General features: G+C 46.0%; 1 protein-coding gene across 3 annotated transcripts in view; it reads right to left on the reverse strand.

The window, feature by feature from the left end:
* BRAT1 (BRCA1 associated ATM activator 1) overlaps nt 1–10,522 on the reverse strand; it is a 437,354-nt gene extending 426,832 nt beyond the window's left edge. Inside the window, exon 1 of one of the 3 annotated variants that reach the window (XM_069647597.1) lies at nt 9,938–10,522. The gene's annotated coding sequence lies outside the window, so the exon portion shown is untranslated. The remainder of the gene's footprint in view (nt 1–9,937) is intronic. The other 2 variants (XM_069647599.1, XM_069647598.1) reach the window with 2 other exon arrangements.
* Between the last annotated feature and the right edge of the window lie 2,205 nt (nt 10,523–12,727).

Here is a 12,727-nt window from a genome sequence, read left to right on the forward strand (position 1 = left end):
TTTGCTCAGAAGTGGTGTTGTGTGGAAAAGCACAAGCGAATTTACCTGACCAGCTCATTCCCAGACTGTTTCCCCTTGCATCCAGGTTTGGGAAACCAGGATACCAAGTCTGGGCATTGTGCGTTTTGGCTTCTGGCGAACAGGTGGGGATAGACCCTGAGGGAAAAGATAGTCTGATTTTTCTGCTGAGCTGCCACTCGTGTTATTTGGGTAAAGGATCTCTGCTTGGAGAGTCTGCCATAGAATTGAGTTCCCCTGGAACGTGTTGTGACACTAGGAACATATTCTGCTTGAGTGCCCACTTCTAAATTGTCTGGGCTAGCCTGGAAACACTTGGAGAGTGTGTGCCTCCCTGCTGGTTTATCTAAAACATAGCAGTGGTGCTGTCTGTGAGGACTTGTACTGTTTGGCCTGATAGATGCACTTGAAAAGCTTGTAGGGCTTTGAGCACGGCTAGCAGCTCTAAAAGGTTTATGTGATTTTGGGCTGTGACGTGGGTCCACAGGTCGTGCGCTGTGTGGAGAAGATAATGGGCCCCCACCCTGTGAGCGATGCGTCTGATGTGACAACCGCTTGCACTGTACGGTTGTGAAGAAAGGTTTTCCTTTGACCACCAGCGTAGCGCTTGAACTAGGGTTAGCAAAACAACCACTTGATCGTCCGCTTGCCTAAGACCACTATTTCGCTAACCACTCTTGCACTGGGCGCATGCGAAGTCGTGCGTGCGGAACCAGGTAAATGCATGAAGCCATCATCCTGAGCAAGCGCATTGCTTTGCGTACAGTTATTTGGCGACTGGCTTGATACTGAGGTATTTGCAGCAGTATGTTTTGCACTCTTTCGTTTGACGGGAAGACTATTCCCCTCCTCTCCGTTTATGACAGCTCCTAAGAACTGTTGTGTGGAACGAGACTGGATTTCTTCTTGTTGATTGAGAATCCCAATTGGAACATCAGATTGATTGTTACCTGGGTGTTTTGCTTGCAAATCTGAGGGGATTCCCCTGTTATTAGCCAGTCGTCAAGCTAAGGGTACACTGGGATAGATTCTCTGCGTAGGTTCGCTGCCACTACCGCTAGTAACTTGGTGAATACCCTTAGAGCGGAGGCTATGCTGAAGGGTAGCACTTTCAATTGGTAGTGTTGGTTCGCTACCTTGAAGCACAGGAATTTTCTGTGCGCTGAGAACATTGAAACATGAAAGTATGCATCTTTCATATCCAAGGTTGCCATGTAGTCCCCTTGTTTTAACAGTGGGATTACTTCTTGTAGCGTTGTCATGTGGAATTTCTGTGGCTTGACATAAGTGTTAGCCGGGCGCAGGTCTAGAACAGGGCGCTCTGCAAGGTCTTTCTTTGATACAAGGAAGTACATTGAATAAATACCCTTGTTTACCTGGTGTGCAGATACGATTTCTATTGCGTCCTTTAGCAGCAGAGTCTTGACCTCTTCTAGTAGGATGCGTTGGTCTTCCTGTGTAGTTTGTCTTTGTCTTGGTGGGTGGTTGGCTGGTGTTTGTATTAGCTTGATGCAGTAGCAACCGCCACGGTGGAAAGTACCCACTTGTCCGACGTGATTCCCTCCCATGTGGGGGTAAAGTGAGACATAAAACCTCCTACTGGAGTGGCATGGGAGGGGACCTGTAGTGGGTGGTCATTGTTTAGTAGGGGTGGAGCCCCTTCTTGAGGATGAGGACCAGCCTCTACTCCTGGACCTTCTGTGGCCCCTTTGAAACGTTCTGCTGGGAGGACTGGCTCTGTGAGGAGCCCCAGGACGAACCCTGCATGCACTGGTTATAGTTTGAGGACCACTGGGAACGTCTGTCCTCTAAACCGGCGTGTATTAGAATCCCATCTCTGCCCGAAGGGTTTAGTTGCGAGTTGCTCTAGGGATTTGAGGGTGTCATAGTCCTCTTTTGTGCTTTTTAGTGCATCCTCGACCGCTTTGCCCAACAATGCGTTGGGCTCGATGGACATGTTTAAAAGGGTAGCTTGGGTCTCCAACTTGAAACTTGATTGGCAAAGCCATGCGTGGCGTTTGATGAGGGTACCTTCCGCCACAGTTCGCCCCTCATTGTCTGCTGCGTCCAAGTTACTTTTAAGAGTGCAGCTTGCTACCGGTCTCCCTTCAGCAATTGCAAGAGCTGTGACTTTGTGGCTCAAATCAGAGTGATGCGGGATTAGTTCAGGGGCAAACGCAGGAAGGCAGGGGTGTTGCTAGGTCTGGAAAAGATCTGGGGCTACGTTAATGTTGGGCCTGTCAGGTCTCGGGGCTAGCAAGCCTTTTGGTTGTAGATCTTGAACTTTTATCTGGGGCTACAACCAAAAGACCCGGGGCTATAGCCCCCTCAGACACTCACTAGCAACGCCTCTGCAGGAATGTCTGTTCAATGGACTAAGCGGTGGTAGGCTTGCCACTGGACGAGGTGTTGTGGCGACCCAAGGAGGATAGACCTGCATACATGAACCGTAGCAGGATAGGGGCCCTAGTAGGGGACTCATGGGATCAGCTGGTGTGGAGGGTGAACTTGACCACCTTCCCCCCTCCCCGCTGATGTCGCTGTTTAGGAATCCCCAGTTCACATCGGGTATGGAAAGGGGTGTCTTCAATGGGTCAGAGGCGGCAGGATGCCACAGACTAAGTGGCATGTTGTCGGTTCAGGACATTAAATCCTTTGCACAGTGCAAGCAGGACTTCAGGGTAGATGAGGGGGAGAGGTATCGCTACTCTCAACTGAGGCACTGACTTACGAACCCAATGGTCAGCTCAGCAGCCACCAGGGATCTCACGCCCTTTGAATGGTTCGTAACGATGGATACAGGGACAGGCAATTGGTAGCAGCATTATATGGGATTATAGCAGAATGGGCAAGGAGCCAGGCATGGCACTATATGGAGCAGTAGGAAACTGCAGTGGGGCAGCCGCTGGAGGGTGAACTTTGGACTCAGTTATGTGCAGATATCCCCAGATTCTATGGGGAACTGGGATTGTCGAAGCATATCTGGTGGGAATGCCCATTCATACAGCCTTATTGGGACATGATTTGTGCAGATATGAATAGTATTTTTGGATGCCGGACAACATACGGATGGCCATCCTGGGAATGGGTGGAGTTCTGCCAAATCTACCCTCGAAAGCTCAAAGAAAGACATCCGTCATCCTGGTAATGGCGGCAATGCTTGTGGTGGCACACAAATGGAAACAAAAAGCTGCTCCCACATAACACGAATGGGTTAGAAAAATCTGAAACTTTGTGGCACTGGAGTGGGTGACCTATTAGATTCAAGGCAAGGCATAAAATAAGCAGTGCCGTGTAGCAATTTGCTATGCAATTATGTAGGTTTGCTAATTAAATTGCCACTTGTGTAGCAAACCTAGCTATTTAAGTTACCCAGTTCAATGAAAGCACAGCTTGCCCTGCATTCCTCTCTTGCCTTCAGGGTGCCCTCCCATCTTTTCTTTGTTCACTGCAAGTTCAAAAGGGCTAATGGAGAGCTTTACAGTAAAGTGTAGGTTAGTGTATTTAAATATCATAGTGTCAAAAAACTATAGTTCATTTTGTTGGGGAAGATGCATCATATTGACGAGTGGACACTTGAAAATGTGCATGATCAAACGGCCAAATGCATTTGATGGCAAACCTAGTGCTGTAACCAGTTGGTTACATGCAGCTTGAAACTGGTGCTAAACTCAAGAGCTGATCCCGTACTCCTTGGCATTCTGTCTTTACAGCCTGTTTCTTTATACCAGCTACCCTGAAAGTGAGATGGCCGCCAACTACAATATTCCACCTAGTGTGCCCAGTTCTCTGCCTACTACACCATCCACTCTGCATAGTCTCTTACTTTCTTTCCTCTTACATAATGAATAGACAAAGCTAACTAGATATGTACGCATAGCAGTCATCAATAGTTCCATCCAGTCTGTACATATATACATCTACTGCACTGCCATCACTGTAGTTAGCCTCGAGAGCTTGCTTTGCTCTAGGATTATGAATACATTATATATTAGCACCTGCAGCAGAGCGAGCTGGCCAACCTATTTTTAGAGCCTTTTTATCATATCTATGTTTGTTTGTTTATTTATTTATATGGCGCACCAGGACCAGAAGGTATGAGGGCGCAAGTATTACAGGTATATTCTCAGCTTAGTTACATTTCAGTACATTATTTACATTATTATATACATTACATTATTATATACATTGTCATCCAAGGGACAATGAGTGGGTGCATAGAGACAGAGTAGAATTACGACAGAGTTCCAGGTTAAGAGATTTTTGTAGTAGTTACTGGGTGTCGGTTATTGGTCTTTGTACTTAAGCCATTGGAAATAGTTACGCCTAAATTGGTGGTAGGTTTGTGGTGCTCTGACGGAGGGTGGTAGTGTGTTCCAGTGTTGGGCTGCTTTCACCTGGAAGCTATTGCCACCCATTTTCGCTCGCTTGAATCTGGGAACAGCAAGCAGGTTGGCATTGCTGTTTCTAGTGTGTCTGTTGGGCGTGTATCTGGTTATTCTGTCTGTTAGATAACGGGGAGCTGCGTTGTTAAGGCATTTGTGGGTAATGGAGGCTACCTTAAGCAGGATTTTGTCCGAAGTACTGAGCCAGTTGTGTGTTCTTCTGGTATCCGAGATGTGTTCTCTTTTAGGGAAGCTAAGCGCTGCTCTGAGGGCATTGTTCTGAAGGATCTGGATTTTATTGGTAATCTGTTTGTTAGCGCCTACATAGAGGGAGTTACAATAGTACAGTTTTGATAGTATGAGAGCTCTGGCTAGAGTAATGCAGCTTTGAGTGGAGAGGAAGGGTGTGGCTGAGCGTATAAGCTTGCAAGTGTAGGCTGTGGTGGATGCCATGGAGCTGACCTTTTTATGGAAGGAGAGGGTGGAATCGAGGTAGATGCCAAGTGTTTTCACTTCCTTAGCTACCTTGATAGGGTTGCCGTCTATGGTGAAGCTGGAGTAATTGATGTCCAATTTGTTTAGGTTCGAGGCTGATCCCAGGATGATGAGTTCGGTCTTGTCATCATTCAGGCATAGACTGTGGGATGCCATCCATGCCTGGATGATGAGGTACACCTTGTTCACCAAGGCCAAATCTGTGTTGTAATCTCCCGTCAACGGGATGAGGATTTGGGTATCATCAGGATAGTTAGTGTAGGTGATACCCAAACCGTCCAGATCATCAAACAGAGGCTTAGTGAACACGTGGTACAGTGTGGGGGAGACACAAGACCCCTGCGGGACCCCACATGTGATGGGAATGGGGTCAGCGGAGGCCGTGGTAGAGAAGACGCGCATGGATCTGTTGCTGAGGAATGATGTGTGCCCATTTATGCAGCTAACCTTTTACATACACTCATCCAGGGCTCGCAAAGTATTTTCGCCCACTCACATAGCGAGTAGATTTTCAGAAGGATCTGTACCATTTGCAGGGGATGTTTGAAACATTTATTTAAACTTGACTTTGTTTGCAGTAAATGCCAAATAAAGGTTGCACTGTGCGGCAGCAGTGTGCCAGATTAAAGCGAGAGTGTGGTGACATGCACCATTTTGCAGAAAGCACATTTAAATTTGTTGTCATCCGTTTCCAACAGTCTAATGCATTTTGTCTTTGGTGTGGGTAAACCAAGTTACTCGACCAGCAGCAGGTCTAGTAGAATTATAAAGAACTTGCAAGGTCTGAATTATCTCACTAATGTCTTACTTCAGTGGTACACAAAACTGCTGCATTGTTCATTTGTATGCTACAAGTAACTTCTGGTGGCGTTAAAAAATATTAGTACAACATTGCTAATCAAATGGGTTTGTTTGCTAATCAAGAACATTTTAATTAGCAAACTCTGCTAATCAATTTTGGAAAACTAATTTATGACTTGCAAGGGGATCGCCAAAGGTTTCTTTCAGACTGGGACATTGTCCTGCATCACCTGCAGTGGGACTCTGGGGCTGCATGGTGCCTGAAGAAAATTCAATTGCTGGGGCTGGTGTGAGTTCTCTCTTCACTTGGGGAGGGTGCCTTCACAGGAAGCTGGGAGGAGATATGGCTGAAGTTTCTAGGGGAGGCGAGGACTGCGGGTGGGGTGGAGGGGTTCTGAAACGGTGCAAGAGTCTGTACAACGGCTGGCGAGAGAGCTGGGCACTCACAGAAATTTTGGACTGGGAGCCATCTACAGAGTTTATGGACTCAGGGTGATGGGGAGGAACAGGACTGGGTGCGTTGTTGGTTACATGTGTTCTTACTGTTGAAAATGCCAATAAAATACATTTGCATTGTTACTGCGCTGCCCTCACCAACCAAAATCAGCTCCCTGGCCCAGCACAAACACACCCACCCACACATTATTTGACTCAACATTCACTCGCTTATTCACACACAGCATTCACTTATTAGGCAGAATCCTGTGCAGTGCTCTTAGGGACCACTACACACAATTAAGACCACAAGTGGCAATACAAGTTTTACCTTTGGTACAAGCCCATAGTGGTAGCAGTAGCAGAGCTGCCAGGCTTATCTCAAGAGTATATGAGCAGTAGCAGAGATTACACAAAGGGACCACAATTACTGTGGCTCAAGCAAACACTGACTCAAGGTTTCAGGTTAAAAAAAATATAAGTACATTTTTTTTCTTTAAACCATCAGTTATAAACACAACACGTCTATTAAACTTTAAACAAAACCACACGTTAAATATACTACAACTAACCAATTCACTTTGTACAGTATGTCTCAAGGTAAGTACCCTGTGTTTGAATGAACCAGTGTTATGAACAAAACACGATACCGCGGATACGGGTGCAATCACTTTTTGACAGTTTGGTCTACTCAATAAACATGTATCCGTGACATGAAATGCTACCCGGGCAAAAACACACTTAGCACCTGAGATACCCAGAGGGAGTTGGAGGTAAAAAATACAGGCAATATTTAGGTTAGGCAGACAGCATCGAGAAACACTCAGAAACAGGAGTTCAAAAGTCAAAGGGTCGGAGCCAGGGTTAAGTGACACCGGAGACAGTTCACGATTCAGCGTAGCCCAAAAGTACTTTGATATTGTTAGTGTTCGGGAGCAAAAGTTATAAGGAGGGAAGACAAGGGTGAGCCTTGAGGATGAAGAAAGGGGGTTCACCCAGTTTCCTCGAGTAGAGCACAGTACCTTATTCCAATGATGCAGCTGGTGCCCTGGCAGTTGTTCCTGTTGGTTTCCCGCAGACCCACGATTCCTGGAGCTTCGTTGTGAAGGAGGACGTCTGAAGGGGATCTGCACCACACAGGGATGAAGCTGGTATCAGCGACAACAAATAAAAGGTGACTCCTTAAAAACAGGAGAGACTCGGCAGGTGGCTATCCGGACCACTACAGCAGTGTGCAGCGATTTCGACCATGGCAGAGATCTCTGGCTGAAGAAGATGAGCTGGTTATCCCCACCAGGCTCAAGGGAAGAAGACTCCGGACTGGATCTCCTCTTAGTCGTCGAAGGGTAGATAGCTCAGGACTGCAGCAGGGCTTCACCGGGACGGGGTAGTTGCAGCAGCCGTCGTTCTTTCCGCTTTTCTTCGGTTCCTTGTAGTTCCAGAGGCGCCTCTGACTTCTAGCCCAAGAGACCTGCCTTTTATGCATAAAACCCCCATTCACACAGCCTGGCTGTCAATCACGCAGCAGGGGGGTTGTCCAGCCGGGACAACCGCCTCAGCCAATCATGGCAAAGTGCGACTTGGGTTTCCTAGGATACCCTGTGCAGGGGGTGACTACACCCCTCCCTCACATTCAGCCCACCTAGACACCCAGGCGCCTTGAGGAGGGCTTCTCTGCAGAAGCCCACCAAAAGACGGTGAACAAAGAAGGCGTACCTAGTTTGCCGCGCAAAGTAAAACACAAGAAGGACTTTAACAAAAAGAAATGGCGAATAAACCCAACTGGAGCCGAAAGAAAGACGATTTGGTCAAGCGGGTTTATGTTCAAGGCTAATATAATAGCCAAGACCAGTACCACGTTTATCTAATATAATCGGGGTAGAAAAGTTAGGGTAGATACCACTGCCACCAGCCAAGTCTAAATGTTAAAAGAGCAAAACAATGCTCAGGGAGGTACAGGCAGAAAAGGGGTACAGATTAGCCCTTTCCAGTACTCCATGTAAGATGGGGTGTACCGGGTCTGTGGTACAAAATGACTATGTAAAGTAAATGGCAACTTTACCTTTCTCTGGGGGACAGTAGTCAGCACCAGCGAAATAGAGTCAGAGGGAAGTCTTAAAGACAACCCTGGGTTACTGCACTGAGGGTGCGGGGTAACCCATACAAGAACAGGGGCACCTGGAGTGGTGTGCTCCAGTGCCCAAGATCACACAATGAGTAAAACCACAAAGGCCAAAACACATGTAAGCGTGGAAAAAGGATGTACACTCTTACCAGGTGGAAAAAATAAACTCCAGAAATCCAGCAAAGCTGCTGGGGGACTCACTAGATGAGGGAAATTAGCCGTAGAAGGAGAATTCTCCCTAACATCACTCACCCATTGCGTGAGAGGAGCAGAAGTTACCTTCCTATACATTTTATATCCCTCTGCACCTGTTCCAATTAGGGGGGGAAACAATGTCCCTATGCTTTGAAAATTGCACTTCTTTTGAAAATCGGGATTTAGTTAAAAATACCCAGAAAACCCTTTCCACCCTATGCCTTGCGCAGTTGTGCATTTGATGGGAAAAGAGCACCTCAGTGCGCACAACTATTATGCACACATTCATTTAAATGTCCTTTGTGCATGGTTCACCACCTTTTTGGTGCAAGTGAAGTGAATTAGCATCCCATCAGTTGCACCAAACACGTTTAGAAAATCGTGGCACGATGGTTTATCCCTACTGATCACTTTTTTACGCTGTACGTTCATTTCAGGGAGTTTGGTTCGATGTGTCAGAGGGGAATTAGGAATGGTAAAGGACACACGAGAAGGAAAGGGTGCATGGGGGTTTTACTGTTTCTGCAGTCATTAACCCCAGATTTTCTCATGAGCAGATATTGTGTTAAATAACATTACCTCCAGAGCAGATACTGTGACTGAAAACGTAAGCCCCAGAGTACTACTGTGCATGCCATCATTCAGGTCTTCTGTCATATGTAACGGATTAGCAGGGACTGTATAAAATGTCATTAGTTCCAGGCCAGGTATTGTGTCTGTAATTATTTGCCCCTGGGCAGGTATTGTCAGATGTAGATAATGAGCAGGTACGAACTGTATCGGAAGTCATTAACTGTAGAGCAGATATTGTTTGTGCACTCATTCGCTCCAGCCAGAGGATGTGATGGGCCTTTACCATTAGACTAGAGAAGGTAGTGTCTGCTAACATTCATCAGGTGTTATTTCTGTGTTGCCATAAGACCTAGAACATACACTGTGCCTGCAGTTATTATCCACAGAAGGGTCATTAGACCCAGCGAAAGTACCGGATCTGCAGCCATTAGGCATGGGGAAATCATTACTTTCAGAGTAGGCACTGCAACTGGAGACAGTATACGACTGCAATCTGCAATTATTAAGCCAGCGCAGCTCATATATATGTCACTTACACCAGACCACGGCCTGTGTAGTAGCTGCACAACAGTTACTGCGTCTGTGAGCATTCCAGAGCCTGAACTGTACCGTAAATTAGATTCGGAGCAGCTATTTTGTCTACAATACCAACAACAGACTGCCCTGTGTCATTTCAAAACCAGATGTTTAGAAAGTCACGTACTTACAAGTTTAATTTCAACATGTGATGAATACAACGAATTACAGCTTTAGTTGCAGCCTCTTACTTAGTTAAACTTGCATTTCCAGAGGTTGCAAAAGGGCTCCTCTTACCCATATAACAACACAGGGGTGAGAACGATCTAAGTTAATGGATGCTAAAAGAAATTAATATAAAATACACTACAATAGCTGGATCACATACACTCACCTGATGCTGCATGGAAACTGAAAAGGAGTGTTTCGGAAAGGGAGACCTTATGTTGCTTTCATTATCAATTGAAACACACCTTTAAAGTCCCTAGGAGACACGGTAGCATTGTGTATGTTTAAAAGTTTGCCGATATTTTCTTCAATGTCTTTAAGGTTTCTTGACGTTTCACGTACGACGTCTGCGGCGTGCTTAGGGGGGGGAGAATCGTGGAGGAAAGAGGATTCTGTGCAGTTCACGGGCTGGTATTTATTTTCTATTGTATATTTATAAAGCGCTTATAAATCTTGGCATTTTTTCGAAGCGCCCAGTATATTTATGTGCCGGTGAGTTTGTTTTTCCTATTTTGATTTTGGTTGCATCAATAGCAGATCTAGGTGTGTCTTCTTAGCTGGTAAGTATTATTCCCTTCTCCCTCTGCCCCCAAACAGAAGTGATTTATGGCCTTGTCGTGCACGCCAAGTGAATTTCAGGACAGATGTTTTCCCTCAAATTCGGCTGCCAGCAAGTCGGATTTATTGTTTGTGTAAGGCACTTGCAAGTGAGGGGTACATTGCAGGGACATGTGTACCGATGTTGTATGCTATCCTGCCTCCCATGGTAGCTTGTGGGAGGCAGTGTTCGGCAATCTTCGGAGTCACGCCCACTTGATGGCTACAGCCATACATGCAGCCCGAAATGAAACGCTAATGTCATAGCCCACCCTCCTACATTTCTGTTCCTAGGATTGGCCAGTGATCTGCGTAGCTCCACCCCTGTCCTTGAGTGCGTAGCTCCACCCCTGTCCTTGAGTGCCCGTGTCCATCATTTAAGCAGTTCTCATATTTTCTTCTTTTGTAGCGGCAGCAGTGTTGCCATGTCCTCTTATTATAAGTGACTTTGGGCTTGTTTTTGCCCAAAGTTGCTTATAATATTAGCAGGTTGCTTGTCGCGGTTTTTGTCCGCGTTTTTCCTTAATTGTGTGCTTATTGTTCTGCTTGTTTGCCAGTCTGTCTGTCTTGGCCCCATTTACAAAAAAGAAAAATGAATATGAAAGGCGAACATGCCGTCCTGCTGTAAGCAGTTATGCACACGCTGTGAGGCTCGGGCTGATTGCCTTCCTGATGTGAAGCCCCATGCAGCGTCCTGGACGGGGCTGTCTGCAGCCCCTTAACGACCTGCAAGTACTCCTTTCTTTTGCATTGATGGGCTCTTTCAATATGAGAGACCCTTTGAAGATGCATTACCTAGCCAAGAGGTAAACACGGGGTATTTACAGCAACATGTAGTTTAGTCATGATGGAAACAAGCATAGACAATGACAATAGTTTAGGGTTTTGTGTAGGCATGGGAAAGGCCCTTGGTAGGCACTGCTGTCTTTAGTTGTATGAACGGCACCAGGTGCAAAATGGTGCAAGTACCAGGGCATCTAATGGCAGTGCCTGGCAAATGACTGATAAGTTTGCAAAAGCCAAAAACTGTTAACATGACTTCACTGAAGGACACACACAGTGCTTTTAACTTGATTGGCTGAACGCAGACCAGAGATTTCTATTACACCAGTAGCATTTACAGCTAAAATTAATTCAGCATTGAATGCAAAGTTTAATGTTAAGGCTTGATTAAAGAGAGCTCAAAGAGTTCCCACGAGAAGGTGTTTTGGGCGGGGAGGGGCAAGAACAGGGTTGGGGATTAGCATGGCAATGAACAGTCAATGGGTGGGCTAGTGATTTACTAGAGGAGTAAGTCATGATGGAGCCAATGACCAGAGGGGTGATGGCTATGTGAACCAAGGACCAGATGACAGCAATCAACCAGGTTTCCCAATACCAGAAGGACGACAGTGGGGGGGCCATGTCACGCTTGTCGCCATGAGCTAGTCCTGGATTTTCCCTTTGTATACTGGTCCTTGTAGGCCCATACTTATAATGGGAAGAAATAAAATACCAGTCCTAGCATTTAATAGGAAATGCCTGGACTGGCTCAGTGTCATGAAGTACATGGGGCTACTTGGCAGGTACCTGCAATGGAGCCAAGGACCAGAGGGGAGCGACGAATCAAGGACCAGAGCAGCCAAGGATCCAAAAAGCCAATAATGTTGCTTTTATAAGTCGCACACATACAAAAAATTAAAATAGACACCAATTGTTAGAAAATAACAATTTTAATAAATGCTTTTTGTTAACTTATGTTTGGGCTCTTTGTATGTATTCTTTGCGTTATAGTTATTTTTCAACTTCTGAGACCTTCCCACCTTATTTTAGAGGTGTGCTTGTTTTTGCAGCTTATTTGGTTGGGAGTCAGCTTGTTTTGGGCTTGTTTTAAAGGAACATTCAGCTTATTTTTTCCTTCTGACCTGGCAACACTGAGCGGCCGTGGAGAGAGGAAGGGGAGACTGGGAAAGAGGGGGTTTGAAGAAATTAAGTCGCATGGAGTAGAACCGAGCTCTACACTGCGGGCTGTGGTGGGAATACAGGAGCTCGAGGCACACACGGGACTGAGCAGGAACAAAGGAGGGACCCTTCTGCACCGACACAACGAAAGCACAGTATTTGAAAGGCTACCGAGGATTACAAAAGCCCTGTACAGTGGTTTAATTGCTGGGATCAAAAAATAATAAAAATCACATAAATGAAAAACATTTTGACTTTTCTGTTTCATGACACCAACGTAACATTGTTTACTCCCCCATGTACGTAGACACATTAACACGGAAGAATGCCATATTAAGAGAGGGCTAATCACCATATTGCTGAAACGAAGCACCTGAAAGTTTTATGGAAATGCTTAACTCAAGGTGGTCTGTTTTGG

The sequence above is a fragment of the Ambystoma mexicanum genome, chromosome 2q (genome assembly GCF_040938575.1).
Source record: "Ambystoma mexicanum isolate Mex_15411 chromosome 2q, UKY_AmexF1_1, whole genome shotgun sequence".
In the NCBI taxonomy this organism is placed as follows: Eukaryota; Metazoa; Chordata; class Amphibia; order Caudata; family Ambystomatidae; genus Ambystoma; species Ambystoma mexicanum.